Consider the following 15,444-nt stretch of genomic DNA (forward strand, 5'->3'; position numbering starts at 1 on the left):
CTACTTTTTCTGGGTGTAAGTTGTGTCTGGATGATCGGACGACATTTCCACCTGAGCTATAAACTCTCTCTGATTTAGTTGAACTTGCTGGAATAGCTAAAATTCGTCTAGCTAATGAAGAGAGTTCTGGCAATGTATTTGAATGCAATTTCCACCAATGAAGAATCGGAAAGTCTTTTTTGGCATCAGGGAGATATTCATACTGGCACATTTCGCTCAAAATAGGATTCAGTTCAGATGTTGGCTCTTGTGTTTCAAGTCTGAAGTTTAACTTGCGCTTCAGTTTTGAATTAGGGGACAAATCTGCTGAAAGGACTCTGGCAACAGGTTGGCACTCAACACTCAAAATCTAATTAAAAAATCTAATTAAAAATCTAATTAAAATCACAGTCAAAATATTAATTAATTAAAAAAACAAATTATTAAGCATTTTGTAAATTATAATAATTTTTAATTTGAAAAATAATATAATATTTAAGTCTCGTTCTACTTCTCGCGAGAATTTTCTATTTCTCGTTTCTCACAAGAAGTCCCATTTCTCACGAGAAACGAGAACGAGACGAGATCTCGCTCATGGTTACAATGGATATTACAAACATGTATACTTTATATATATTAAACATATACTAATATATATATACTATAATATCAGGCATATACTTTACATGTTATATTTTAACTCTGTTAAAATTAAAGCATTTCTATACTTTTCCGATTTAAGTCTTTTAACAAGAACTTTTTTTTTCTATTTATTACTTCAAAGTTACTTTCATCACTGAAAATTACTTGCTTTCACTTTTCAAAAGACCACCTAAATCTTGTGAGCCGATCTCTAGCCATCAACATAGGTTTTCTAACAGCTGCATAGATACCAATTTTTTTCCTTATTAAAATGTTTCTTACTGTATTTGACGAAATACATTTTTCACGGTTTTCGTTGAATACGTCAGTGAGTTCACGATAACTTAACATTGGATTGACTCTTACTTGACGAAATGTACGATTATTTTCGCGTTCAGTAGTTTTTTTTTTAACCTTTATGATCCTGCAAACCTGTTGTTTCAAATGTCTTTAGAGTATATCTGACACATTTTTGTCTTTAGAGTATATCTGACACATTTTTCTAAAAATTTTAATTTACTAGCTATTTCTCAATTACTGATCATTGAGCCATCCTTCATACTTATTATTTGCCACTTTGAGGCTTCGCTAATTGCTTTTCGACCCCTTCCTATTTGAATTTACTTTTAGGTTTTATCAAATTATTTAAAAAGGCTTTAAATGTAACTAAACTGGTCATCATAAGTAATTTGACCAACTTTCTATAGGAAATTGTCAAACGAACATATAAATTAATAAGATAATTATGAATAACTGTTGGGTTGACAAGAAAGTAGAGCGGAAGTCAATTAAAAAATTTGTACGCCTATTTTTTTCTAACAATCTTTTTCGGTATGTTTTTGTATTCCTTTGAAAAAGTAAATTATCTAAAAAAAGTAACTATATATAAACTTGTTATTGACATGTTAGTTGTTGAGAAATAATTTTCCTGTCGTTCAAAAAAAGAGTTAAATCTTTAGGAAATATGGATGGGATTTTACGATGTTTTGAGAAAGAAAATGTACTAAATTTTTTACTGCGTCTATTTTTTTTTTGAAAGCACTGTATATATATATATAACGTTATCAATTTAAAACACAAAATCAAACACATTAATTGCAGTGTAGTGAAAATTTCAACATGGCTTCTAGAGAAAAGACAGTGCTAACTAGAGTTCGGACTGTTGTAATTGTAATGAAAACAATAACAGAAACAATAACTATTGTTATTGTATTAACTTTTTTAGAAAGAATAATAATACTTGTGTTTTACAATTATTTTAATACTGTAATATAATAACAATAAATATTATATTGCAATTCATCTTCATAATACAATAACAATATCTGAAAAAACAAAGTATTGTAATGACACACTACAATAACAATAAATATTGTATTGTAATTCATCTTTATAATATAATAACAATATATTGTTATTGTAATAAAAAAAATTATTGTAATGTCAAAATTTAATAAATGTTTTAACAGTCCAGTCTTCGAGATATGTGACCTTGAAATAGGGTACAGCTAATATATAATTATTGGTTCTATTTCTATTTTATTTACTGAATATCACTTGTTCTCGTTGCAAACTTTATATAGCTCTATAAAATTGTAGTTGTTTTACTGCTGTACTTCTTTTACTGCTGGTGATAGACATAATCAATTACTACCATTTCTCCCACTTAGTTATTTGCTTTTACATTAGGCATCTATCCAATTGTTTCGAAACTTCCTTAACTAACACTTACTCTAATACAACTTTGTCTTTTGTTTCTCTGAGGCGTTTATGGCTGTAAATATTTTATAAAGTAACTAGACTTTTGGATTTAGTTGCAAAGTTATACAAGAATTTTGTTACATAAATCAAAAACAATATTTATTTGGTATTTTAAACCGCCTCATTTTTCATAACTGAGCCCCTAAAAAATTCACCGGTACGGTCTGATAGGTGATGAGTAATATGAAAATGTTGAAATTTTTTTTGCAAAACAAAAGTAGTTCGCATTTTTAGATAATCTAATCAATAATTACTCAGGTCAATGGTTCCCTGATTCCATAACGCTGTAATTGATCACTCATTAGCGGTTAATTATATTGAAGAAAAAAATTATTTTCATGCGCTTTATGTAGTTAATCAATTAGTTTAGACGTCAATATCCGGTGAAACATTTCAATATCAATTTAGACAAAATTATAAAAAAATCAAAAATTTTACTTGACTAAGTAAATAATTATTTAATTACAAACATATGATAAATTGTATATTTGTATGATTTTGAATGAATATCGTTAATGTTAATTCTAAATAAATTATGCTCCAAAAGCAAGGATGTCTGCTGGCATGGGATTGAAGACCACAGACAATGTTAGCTACTTTATGTCACTTGACAAGAAAATGGGAAATAGAATTAGCACCTGTCAGCTTCAAAAGGTTTTTGATATTCTCATAAGTCTTAGGCATTTTTTCTGATATAGCTATTATTAGCTGTTTCTTTACTCCAGAATCCTTTAATGAAGAGCTGCAAAGCCTAGGAGACTTCAAAACAGGACTTTTTGGTGCTGCAGCTATCTGAAGAACAACCAAGTTCATCTTTGGAAGTCACCTTCACCATCTAATCCAACCTTTACAATATGTTCTTCAGGGACAGCTCATGCTGATAAAACAAATTGCAATAGGTGACCAACATTTTTACAATACACAACATCTCTTAGAGTCTCATTGGTTGAACATTTTATTTTAGAAACAGTAAAATGACCCTTGAGCATCTGTCCGTGTTGTGCAAACTTCTTAGCAAAATTTGGCTCAATAAGTCTTTGAGGGGCAATAGAGTTGAGGGTTGAGACAAGCTGTGTCATCTTATTATTGGACAGTCCTGTATTAAGTTGCACAGTTGCAAGGCTTTCAACTTGAAGAGGATCTCTAAACAATCGAGTTGGAGTAGCTTTGCCTGAAATTTTAAGAGACTTAGTGCATAATCTAAAGCATGTGCATTTAATTAATTCCATTAATGCAAGGAGAAATCATCAAATAGGTAAACCTTGCACAAAATAATAAGTACTGTCTTATCTAAGAGTTTATTCTTTCTGAAATTAGAATTTAAGTTTGAGTTTTAATGAATATTGGCACATATAAGAAACTTACCAAGTTTTAATGGTAATTTAGAACCTCCACCTGATTAGCTGAGTCAAACCATTTGGAAATGCATCTTGAGTCCTTAACACTGAAGATGCCACAATTTCAGCAGTTTTTGTGTTTGCTTTTGTTAGGGCAATCAGGTTTGAACTTCTGGCTCCAGCAGTGCATTTATGAGGTAATCCTGGTCCAAGTAATGTTAAACATTTTGCACATCTTTTTTCAGTTTTAGTTGACTTTTCACAATTTGTATCAACTGCCAATGGAGATGGTGCTTTGCATTTTGTTTTGCCAATTTGACAAATGATGCAATCACAAGGCAGAGAGTTTCTTGTTTGTTGCTTCACAATGATTGAGTTAAAATCATAGAGCTTGGGAAATGGCTTTGTTGATGTTCCTTTGTCTATTTTTTGCAAGTGAAAACGACAGTTTGTACACATGTCATATGAAAGGCGATCATCTGCAAAGTTTAAGGGTATAAGGCTATGTTTTGTCAATCTGTTGATCAGGAAAGGTGTTAAGCAGCGATCACTCTTTGCATGCAGAGAATGCAAACAGAGTTACGACATTCAGTATGAGTTTTTGCAGAATTCGGCATTTTCAATAAATTTAAAAGTTTTTTATAAAATATTTATGTCTCCTAATGTGAAAACAAAATAAAAATGGTAAAAATTATCAAATGTTTAGGATTAACTGGAAATCAAAACAAAAGTAGAGTAGAGTAGAGTAGAGTAAAGATGTGGCAACTCTAATTTTGAGAAATGCATTAAATTAAAATTTTTAATTTTACATACTATTGTTTAGAAATTCCTGTAAAATAATAGTGTTATTTTTGTAATCAAAATAAAAAACTACATTTTTAAAGAATAAAAAGTAATGAATTATAGCCAAAGTTGAAATTTTGTCAAAAACCCATCTCTCAAATTTAGCCGGTATAGGAAAAAACTTAAAATGGAAATTTCTCTTATGGACGGAAATCGTTGATTTTAAAATCACTTGTTCTGATATCCCATGGGTATGTACTTTGATCCCTCCAAAGGATTTTTTCGGGTGTTTTCATTGATGATTCACCCCCAAATTATGGAACAGTGATAAATAAATGACAGCTAAAAACAAACGTCACGAACACCTTTGAATTTTCTTGTCCCAAATAATAATAAATGCGTGATAAAAGAATCTAAATACTTTAAAATACAATAGCTATTGCACTTTTAAATAGTAATACAATACACCACAATAGTTATTGTAATTGTTTTACATCACAGCAATACAATACACAGTGGCGGATTCAGCATTTTTTGATCTTTGAGATAGCTAACTTTCAGACATGGAGCTAACTCCAAACATTTATATGTTTATAGATATATCAAATAATGAGGGTTTGCAAAAAAATTGCGATGGTTGGAGGCTGGGAACAAAAAAGCCCCAAAATTTTTGCAGCACCTGCCCCAAACGTGAGGGCAATAAGTTGGTGAAATATTTTTTGTACTATTCTCAACTAGACTTATATTCATCGATAATTTCAAAAATTATGACTAAAAATTATATAAAAATTACGACCCCCTCAAATTGAGGGGGTTTTAAACTTTATATGATCATAATTTTTGAACGCTTAGAGATAATACTATGAAACTTAAAAATTATCGATGAATATAAATCTAATTAAGAAAAGTACAAATAATATTTTATCAACTTGTTGCTCTCACGTTTGAGGCAGATGTTGCAAAAATTTTGGGGCTTTTTTGTTCCCAGCCTCCAACCATCGCAATTTTTTGCAAACCCTCATTATTTGATATTATACAATGATATTGTATTGTTATTACAATACGTATTGTAATGTGTTATTGTATTTAATTTTTACAATTACAATTACAACACTCCGAACCCTAGTGCTAACAATCAAAGAAAAATGTTTTGTTCTTAAAGATTTGGAAAAGGTCAAAAATGAACTTTGTCAAAAAGATTAGCGCTTCTCAAAACACTTTAACTTACTGGATTAAGCATAAAGAAGACATCAGCAAATATGAGTCTGGTCAATTTGGAGCAAAAAGACTAAAGTTAAGTTTTCGAAAACATGATTCTGTTGATATATAAATATAATATAAATATATATAAATAATATGTAAATGGTTTATGAACGCATGTGAATGAAATGTACACATCATTAGGGAGAATATTTTAGGTTTTGCAAAAAAACTCAACACAACGGTTTTTAAGGCTTTAGAAGTCAAAAGCCTATTTTGTCAATACAAGTCCCAACATAAACTGGGCGGACATAGTCTTTACTGATTATGTAAGTAGTCTTGACGCGAAGTTTAATGATGAGGGTAGGTTCAATGATTAGGGTAGGTTTAATGGTGAGGGTAAGTTTAATTGTGATAATTCAATTGTTGTAAGGGTAGATTCACAACAATTGAATTATTTTTACCACACAACATAACCTCCGAAACTCAACCAATAACCAGAAGTCATTAGAGCATTCAAGGCTTTTTATCGTATGAATGTTTTGAGGCGTCAGATCAAATATATCGATGCTGGTAAAACGCCCCCAAAAATAAAACATGTATGAAGCTATGAGCATTAGAGTACAGTGAGATTTATATGTTTTTGAAAAAAATAAAATTCAAGCTTAAGAAAAGATGTATTCCTTAATTAAGTTTAGATGTATGTAAAATTTAATTTCAAGGTAGGTTTGTTATGGACCACTTTTTGATCAGAAAACGTCTTGATACCCAAATTTTCATATTTACACATTATTAAAATGAAAAAAACTTAAATTGTTATAAAATAAAAAAAATTCGTTTTTATGTAATGAACTCTCCTAATAAGCGCAGAGCCGAATTAATTTTAAAAGATATTTTCACTTGGCTCTCCGCTGTATAAAACTTTATACAAGATCGTAGTCTGTTACTATTTTATTCGTTATTAGTTATTTAATCGAGATATTTATAAATGTCGAAAGTTAAGACTAGATCATCCACCACTGCAATTTCAGATTTTATTGGACCTGGAAAAGATTTTATTCCTAGTGAGCTGCCTACAAACAGAGCAGTTATTCAAAAAGGAATTTTAATAAAAGAACAAAAAAGCATAACATGCAATCTACACCATAATAAATATTCTAACAAAGATCTTGCTAGCAATCTGATTCCGTTTGTTCTTGCTCAATGGAGAAAAGCAAATGTTAAGTTTCAACAGCCAGTTATTATTGATGAGAAATCGCTTTATTATAGAGTTAAAATCCTTTGGGAGAAAGTAGAAAACGTTGTATGGGGAAGAACTAAGGCAAAAGTAAAAGAAGAACTTCTATTGAAGTTAGATAAGCTAATGGACCTCATAACATGTCCTCATAAGATACTTCTGTGTGAACATGATCTGTCTGGGTGTTCTTCCCCCAAAAATTGTAAAAGTGAAGCACATATAATTTGCACCTGTATTTTTTCTAAAAAAATTCCAACTATGGAGCTCAGGTGGTTATACAGTCAAAGAAATAAGACAGGTGAAAAGTCTGACATGCAGATGGGACATGCTGTTAAGATTGAGACAACAAAACTTAGAAAAAAATATAAGAGAAAAATCAGTGATATATATATATATATATATATATATATATATATATATATATATATATATATATATATATATATGTATATATATATATATATATATATATATATATGTATATATATATATATGTATATATATACAGCGTATATATATGCATGTAAATATATAAATATATATATATATATATATATACAACGTATATATATGCATGTATATATATAAATATATATATATATATATATGTATATATATATATATATGTATATATATATGGGTATATGTATATACATGTATATATATATATATATATATACATATATATATATTATATATATATATGTATATAAATATGTATATATACATATATATATGTATATATATATACATACATATATATATATATATATATGTATATATATACATATATACATGTATATATATATAAATGTATATATATATATATATATGTATATATAAATATATATATAAATATATATATATACATATGTATATATATATGTATATATATATGTATATATATATATATATGTATATATATATATATATATATATATATATATATATATATATATATATATATATATATATATATATATATACACACATATACATATAAAACAAAAATAATATTTGTAAAAGTTTAGTTTTAGGTCACAGAAAAACAAGATATAGAATTATATGAAGAATATCAAAAAAATATTTCTCCTGATATTTCTCTCAATGACAACTATAATCCAGTTAATGTTAACTTTACTTTAAAACAAGACAATGAAATTCAATTGTTGGTTGAAAGGCTTCTAAAGGATAAATTAGGTGTCTATGCTTTCCTTGTTACACGATTTTTAGAAAAGAAGTCACGAAAAAACACTATGTCAATAAAAACACAGCAATGGCTAGTATAAGGTAATCATATAGATTATTATTTTGTTGAGCAGCAAAAGATTGGATGATGAATTAATAAAAATAAATTTAAAGTAGTTTTATTTTGTAGGTTTGGGATTTCACCTGCTGCAACTGCAGCAATTGCTACAAGTTATCTGCAAGATTTAATTGAAGCAGAATTTCTCACCCTGAATACTCTTACCTCGCTTGTGATCCTTCTAAGTTAATGAGAGCGAGAAAAAAAGTCATGGTAGTAGCAAAGAATAATGACAATTTCAATCTTCCAAAAGCAGATAATATTGGCATTTACTTTGATGGAAGAAAAGATTCAACAAGAGCGATGATAAATGATTCAAATGGACAGCTACATCCTATTATTATCAAAGAGCAACACATTAATGTGACTATAGAACCTGGTGGTCGATATCTTGGTCATTTTACTCCAAATGCACATACTCATTCAAATAAGCCAGCTAAAAAGATTGCTGAAGGTGTTTATAATTTGCTGCAACAATATAATCTTACTGAATCATGTTTAGTACTTGGAGCTGATAGTACTTCAATTAACACCGGCTGGAAAGGTGGTGCTATAACCCACCTTGAAAAGCTGTTAGGTCACAAATGCCTCTGGGCCATATGCATGCTTCATTCAAATGAGTTATTTTTGCGTCACCTAATAGAAGGAATTGATGGACTAACATCATGTAGTACTGGCTTTGTAGGTCCTGTGGGAAAATGTCTTGCTGATGTTAATAAAATGGAGTACAATCCTCAATTTAAAGCTCTTCCAGAGGGAGAGAGCTTTGTTGACATTCCAGAAATAATACTAAAAAATATGTCAACAGATCAAAAACAAACCTACAAGTTATGCAAAGCAGTTAAGATTGGCGTATTGCCACTTAATCTTAAAGAAATTCAATGTGGCCCCCTAAGTCATGCCAGATGGCTCACTACTGGCATGAGAATAGTCTTTATGTGGACAAGGAAACATGACTTAACTGATCAGAATTTGAAAAATCTTGAGTTACTTGTCTTATTTTGTTTACAATTTTACTTTAAACTTTTTTTTGACATTAAAGTTAAAGACAGACTTGATGATGCTTCCAATCACATTCTGTCTCAATTGAAAATTCGTAGAAATCAACCTGTTATAGTAAGAGAAATTGTGACTCCCTACATCTAGTTAGGCGCTTGGTATGCGAACCATGAAAGTTTATTAATCTCTTTATTATCTAGTAATAATGCAGAAGACTTCAACTTTGCAGTTGACCGAATTTAGGAACAAAGGGGTAACGATATCCTTGGAGACATGCGAATCAGACCAAGAAAAACACCTAAACTGAACTTTGCAGCAACTACTTTTAAAGAGCTAGTCAAATGGGAAAATGGTGTGGTACAAGAACCTGTTTTTACTTGTTCGCTCACTAAAGATAAGTTGGTAATACTAAGATTGACACCTCTAATAACTCCTTCTGTTAAAATTCATACTCAAAGTACCGAGCGTGCTGTAAAACAAGTGACAGTAGCATCCATGTCAGTAGTTGGACCAGATGCAAGAGATGGATATATTAGAGCTAGAGTTCAACATAGAGAGTTGCTACCTGTTTTTAAAACAAAGAAAGAAATTTTAATAAATTTTCAATGTCAATTGATTTGAAAGATATCGATAAGATTATAGTAGTGTTATCAAAATATTATTTGGGTAAGGTGTGATAAACCTCCTGTTTTTTGGGGAACCGCATCACTAGCACCATCTTTATTTCTAATGAAACAAAAAAAAACAACTGTTATAAGCAAATTTGTTAATCATTAAAACTTCATTGAAAATTGAAGACCCCCTCCCCTAAAATGTCCAGAATCTGCATTGCTGGTAGGATTCACGCAAGATAATGACTTTAAAACAAGTATCAAAAAAAAATTGCAACTGGTCTAAAAACATTATTTGCATTTAATATTTCATCGCAATGAAAAAGAAGGACATGTAAAACATAATAAAGGACAAGTGTGACAAATAAGATTTTACTAAATTTTGCAATTTCTAAAAGTGAAAATTTGGGTATCAAAACTTTTTCCAATCAAAAATATTTTTAAGTAAACCCTATTTAAAATTTGATTTTACATAAGAATACACCTTTTCTTAAGCTTTTTCTTAAGAAGAAAAAAAAATTCTCGCTGTACCCTAATGAGCATGTTAGTCAGGTCATGAGACACTTTATCGACAAACACTGTAAAAAATCGTTTAAGAACGGCAGGCATCTCGTGGATTACAGATTGCAAATATTAATGATGAAGATGATTCTTTCAAATTGCTTCAAGAAAACGTCTTATTCCATTTTTCTTTCTTTTTACTTACTATTTTTGTTAAAGTTGAAATTTAGAAGACGTAGCGTAATAGTTAGCGTGCTTGCCTCAAAAGATCAAGTCAAGGTTGCGGTCAAGGATTCAACGCGAGTTTTGGGGAATGTTTTCCACCATCGGCAAAGTAGAAGGTGTAAACTTCCTAGTTAAATGCTTTTTCTTAGTGCTCCATAGCAAAACCGTTAAGACGCCTTGTGGCACCTAAAATTAAAAATTAAAAAAATTGATTGTATTTTGAAATAGGTCACTTTAAAGAGGATTTTCAGTTATTCGAAATTTCAATTATTTGAATTAAAGTCTCAATCCCCTAGGAGGTTCAAATAACCGTGAGTTTACTGTGTTTTTTTTTTATTAATCTTCCAGATATTCTCACATCTAATGCAGCATTGTTGACTGGTAAATATTAACTCAAATAAAACTCAACTTTTTTCAGCTAATTATTATCGCAATATTCTAGATCTTTCTCATATTAACTCAAATATAACTCAACTTTTTTCAGCTAATTATTATCGCAATATTCTAGATCTTTCTATATTTATGAACGGTAACGTACTCAATAAGTAATCTAACCTTCATCTTCTAGGATTAACTCTTATTTCCAACCTTTTTTGGAAATCATATATCAAATCGATTTCAAAATTAGCATCTGTTAAGGTTGCATTTTATTATCGTGTTCACCACTTTCTTACTCCGAATTCTAATGTCGTAATGTTGCTTCTCTTTCTCTTTTCAATAAATACTATAATGGGCACTGCTCTAAAGAGCTAGCGTCTCTTGTGCCATCTGCTAAAATTCACTCATCATTCAAATAAGTCTCATCCTTTTACTGTGACTGTTCTTAAGTTCTTCAAAAGTTCTTATTCTTCCTTTATCTTTGTTTCTGATTTATTTAATTTGCAATATTCTAAGTCGTCTGTCAATCGTTAACTTGCTCTATAAACTTCATGTTTTCTCTTTCAATAACTTTCAACTCTAATAGTGGTTACTTGGAGGCTTGTTGGAAGTGAAGTTGCTGGAAAGAAAAATTGTTGGGTAAGTTTATCAGTAGTAACCATTAATGCTTCATAAATAACTGAGCGCTAAATCGTTCATCAATAAGTTTTGCTTCAACTTGTTCTTAAACTCATTAAGCGTTGCAATTGTTTTAAGTTCATTTGTTAATATTTTATTCCATAATTTCGGCCCTCTAGTAGTAATTGAAAATTCAGTCGCCGCAAAATAACTTTTTGAATAGCGGGGCAAATATTTTAGGAGATAAACTTTTATTAATTTTGAACATAAATATAAGAAGATGGTAGATATTCGATATGCCGATATTCGGCAGACATTCATTATATTTGAATTAACAAATAATTCTTGGGAATTCTTGCGAAAAAAAACTTCATAGGGAATGTGTAAAACTTCAAGTTTTACACATTCCCTATGAAGTTTTGCACATTCCCAAAATTTTACACATTCCATATGAAGTTTTACACGTTCCCAAGAATTATTTGTTAATTCAAATATAATGAATGATGGAAGAGATTAACTGTGTAAGTTAATCTCTTCCGTCATTTTTTGTATATGACATGCTTAGATTAGTGACGTTTTTGCTTTTTTTCTGCAAGTGCACTGTGGGCCAGGTGGTGGACAAAAGTAAAAAAAAACATTTTCAAAAATTACATTATGATATATCATTTTATAGCTTAAAGATCCACTTCTAAAATATGTATATATTTTTGTACAATTATCATGACGCATTTTTTTTTAAAAAAAGCTTTTTATTCTATAGGTTAGAAACCTATAGAATAAAAAATCTTTTTTTTTAAAAAAAACTTTTTTCCAAATTTTTTTTCAAATTGAAAATATTTTTTGCGTTACTAATAAGAAAGGAATTGATGTTAACTTAATAAAAAAATCAAGTATTATCTTTCAAATGATCCATTACAACACTATTTTGCATGTAAGTTACGTCGAATAAAATGATTTCAAATGACGGTGTATTTAAAGTACTTTTTTTAGTTAAAATTTCACTTACATATAAGTGAAATTTTTCAAAAAGTATTCAACAAAAGTATTCAATGGTAAACGCAAAAGTATTCAACGGTATACCGTTGAATACTTTTGCGGTTCAAAGCAGTCAAGTAATTTGAGACTTGAAATACATTGTTCAATTTGTATATTATCAATATAAATTTGGTTTCCGCAGATCCCCAGATGTCTGCCTGGTTTCGAACAATAATTTTTACAAGTTAAATGATGTATCCGATTTTATGTGGCGTAAATATTATATGTATTTTATCCTAAATGGTTATGCAATAATTGGGTGTCAGCATAACTAGATTAGTGTTGCAAACTTGTTTTATTACAAATACATCTTAAAATACCAATTTATACGATTTTGTAAATAATATTCATATTTTTATATAGTTAAAACATGAAAAATATTGATATTTATTCATATATAATACAAGAAAACTTGAATACAGTTGTTGATGGCATAAAATTAACTGCAAATAATAACCTGTCTAATTTCATAAAGCATCTTTGATAAAGGCATATATGCAAAAACTCTAAAACTCGTTTTGAAGAGAATAATGGCTACAAAATAAACCAATATCAGCTCAATTTGTAATTGATAATAAGAAAATTCTTTTAACTACTTCCATTGATGAAAAAAACTTATCCAACTGTAGTTGTATCTGGCAGGCCCCAGGTGAATTTTGATACTTTAAGTAGTAAAACAAAGAAAAGAAGATTGACGCCATTAGTTGCATCATATTCATCTTAAGAACTACTGTTTGCATCACGTTGTAGTTTGCGCCAAGATGGTCAAGAAAAAGAAACTAAAGCTGCTTTAAAATTATCAGAATATATGAGTTTTGGTTCGAAAAATAATTTTAAATCAAAATTTTTATATTATTATATACACAAAAAGGTTTAGACTTTAGGTACCTTTTTATATGGACTATGCAGTAGTTTCATGAAATATAAAATAGAGCTATGTAACTGCATAAAATTACTAATTTTGACTAAAAATAAGGGTATAAACCACCTTAAAATTAGTAATTGGGAATGTGTTAAAGTTTTTAAATGCATAAAATAATTTTTAATCAGATTGCCACATTAATATTAGTCCAGTTTATAAAATTAATGCTTTTAGAAAAGTTATTTAAGCTAGTAACTATGAAAAATGAACCGTTGCCAGGCATTTTAGGTGTCTCTATTAATCAAATAAAAAATCCATAGTACCACTAGATTTGCAGTATAAAAATGCTCAATGTGATAATTATGAGAGTAATCCAATAATGTTATAACTTTTTCCAGTTTGATATTTTCCATTTATATTTGTTAAGGTTGATATATTATGTGGTTGCTAAGCAATTCAGGTTAATATTAATTAAAATCGTAATTCTCAAACTAGCAAACATCACAAAAATGATTCTTAAATCTTTTTTATATGACAAGTTATTAGTACTGTCCAGTAAAAGTGAACTCTGGCCTACTGTGAAGTGATCAAAAATTCCTCGGAACTTATTTCTTATTTCTTGGTCCATCATAACAGCAGCATGAGTAGCAGCAACATGAGTAGCAGCAGTATGAGTAGCAGCAGCATGATTATTTTCTACCATGAAACTATATTTAACTATATCAAGCATTACTCAAAACGCACGTCGGAAATTCTAACAGAACTTACTCGTATACAGAAAAAAAAAACGTGCCTACAGCCTAAAATTTTAAAAATTAATTATGAATTTTCCTCCTATCCAACTAAAATTTGTGATGAGCTAAATAGATTTTTTTTATTAGTTGGCCCAAATCTAGCTAACAAAGTTCTTTTTTTTAACAAATAAAATTTATGACATGAAACCTCTTTTGAACTATCATTTGAAAAATCTTAACAACCTTTTAAAAAGCTTAAGTCAATAAGTCAAATAAATTAGTCGGTCATGATGATATAAAAAGTAATGTTGTTATTGACTTGTATAGATCATTAAAAGATATACTATTTAAAGTGTGTATCACTTTTCATTTTCAATAAAACAAGGAATTTTTCCAGACCATTTAAAAATAGCTTAAGTCATACCAAATTTTGAAGATGGTGATACAACCATGGTTACAAATTATTGCCAAATCTCTGTTTTGTCTGTTTTTTCTGAAGTTTTAGAGTGAATTTGCATGACGTAATTTATAACCACCTTAGATTAAATATGTCAATCAATACTGATTCAAAAAAAATCTCAATCGCTAAAATAAGTTGCCTAAAATAAGCTAAAAATATTAGTTGCCGCCATCTCAGTAAGGTAGTTGAAGGTAGTTGATAACAAAACACGATATTAGGTATTATACTTGCAGTAGTTCACTTCCTTGGTTTTTGTCCATTTTGGGGTTTCCTATTGTGCAGCAGCGTAACCCCATTAGTGCAGTTTAGGCAGATTGCTCTAGGCGATACATTTGAGATGGCCCAAAAAATAAGTTATAACGTTTTCTTTTAAGACTTAGGAAAAGTTTAGGTCATAGTTCAGCCGAGTTTGATTATTGTTTCTACGTTCAAAGAGTAGAGACTTATAGGCCTCTCCAGTCGCCATTAACTCCAGCCACACCAATTTGTAAACTTTGTTTTATCATAAAAGTATAAAAAAACGGAAGTTCGTCAAGCATTCTATATCTAGATAATTTCATATCGTTGTAAACATCTAATTAATTTCATGCCGTTGTCGTAAACATCAAAGTAATTTCATGTCGTTGTCGTAAACATTTAATTTCATGTCGCAGTTTTACTAAAAAATTAAGCTTAACCAAAAATTAGGAAAATTTAAACAACAAGCGAGTTTTAATTTAAATAATGCTTCTTTATACCTCATCTTATTATATCCAATATTTTGTAAAGGTACATAA

This window comes from Hydra vulgaris, chromosome 03 (genome assembly GCF_038396675.1).
Source record: "Hydra vulgaris chromosome 03, alternate assembly HydraT2T_AEP".
NCBI lineage: Eukaryota > Metazoa > Cnidaria > Hydrozoa > Anthoathecata > Hydridae > Hydra > Hydra vulgaris.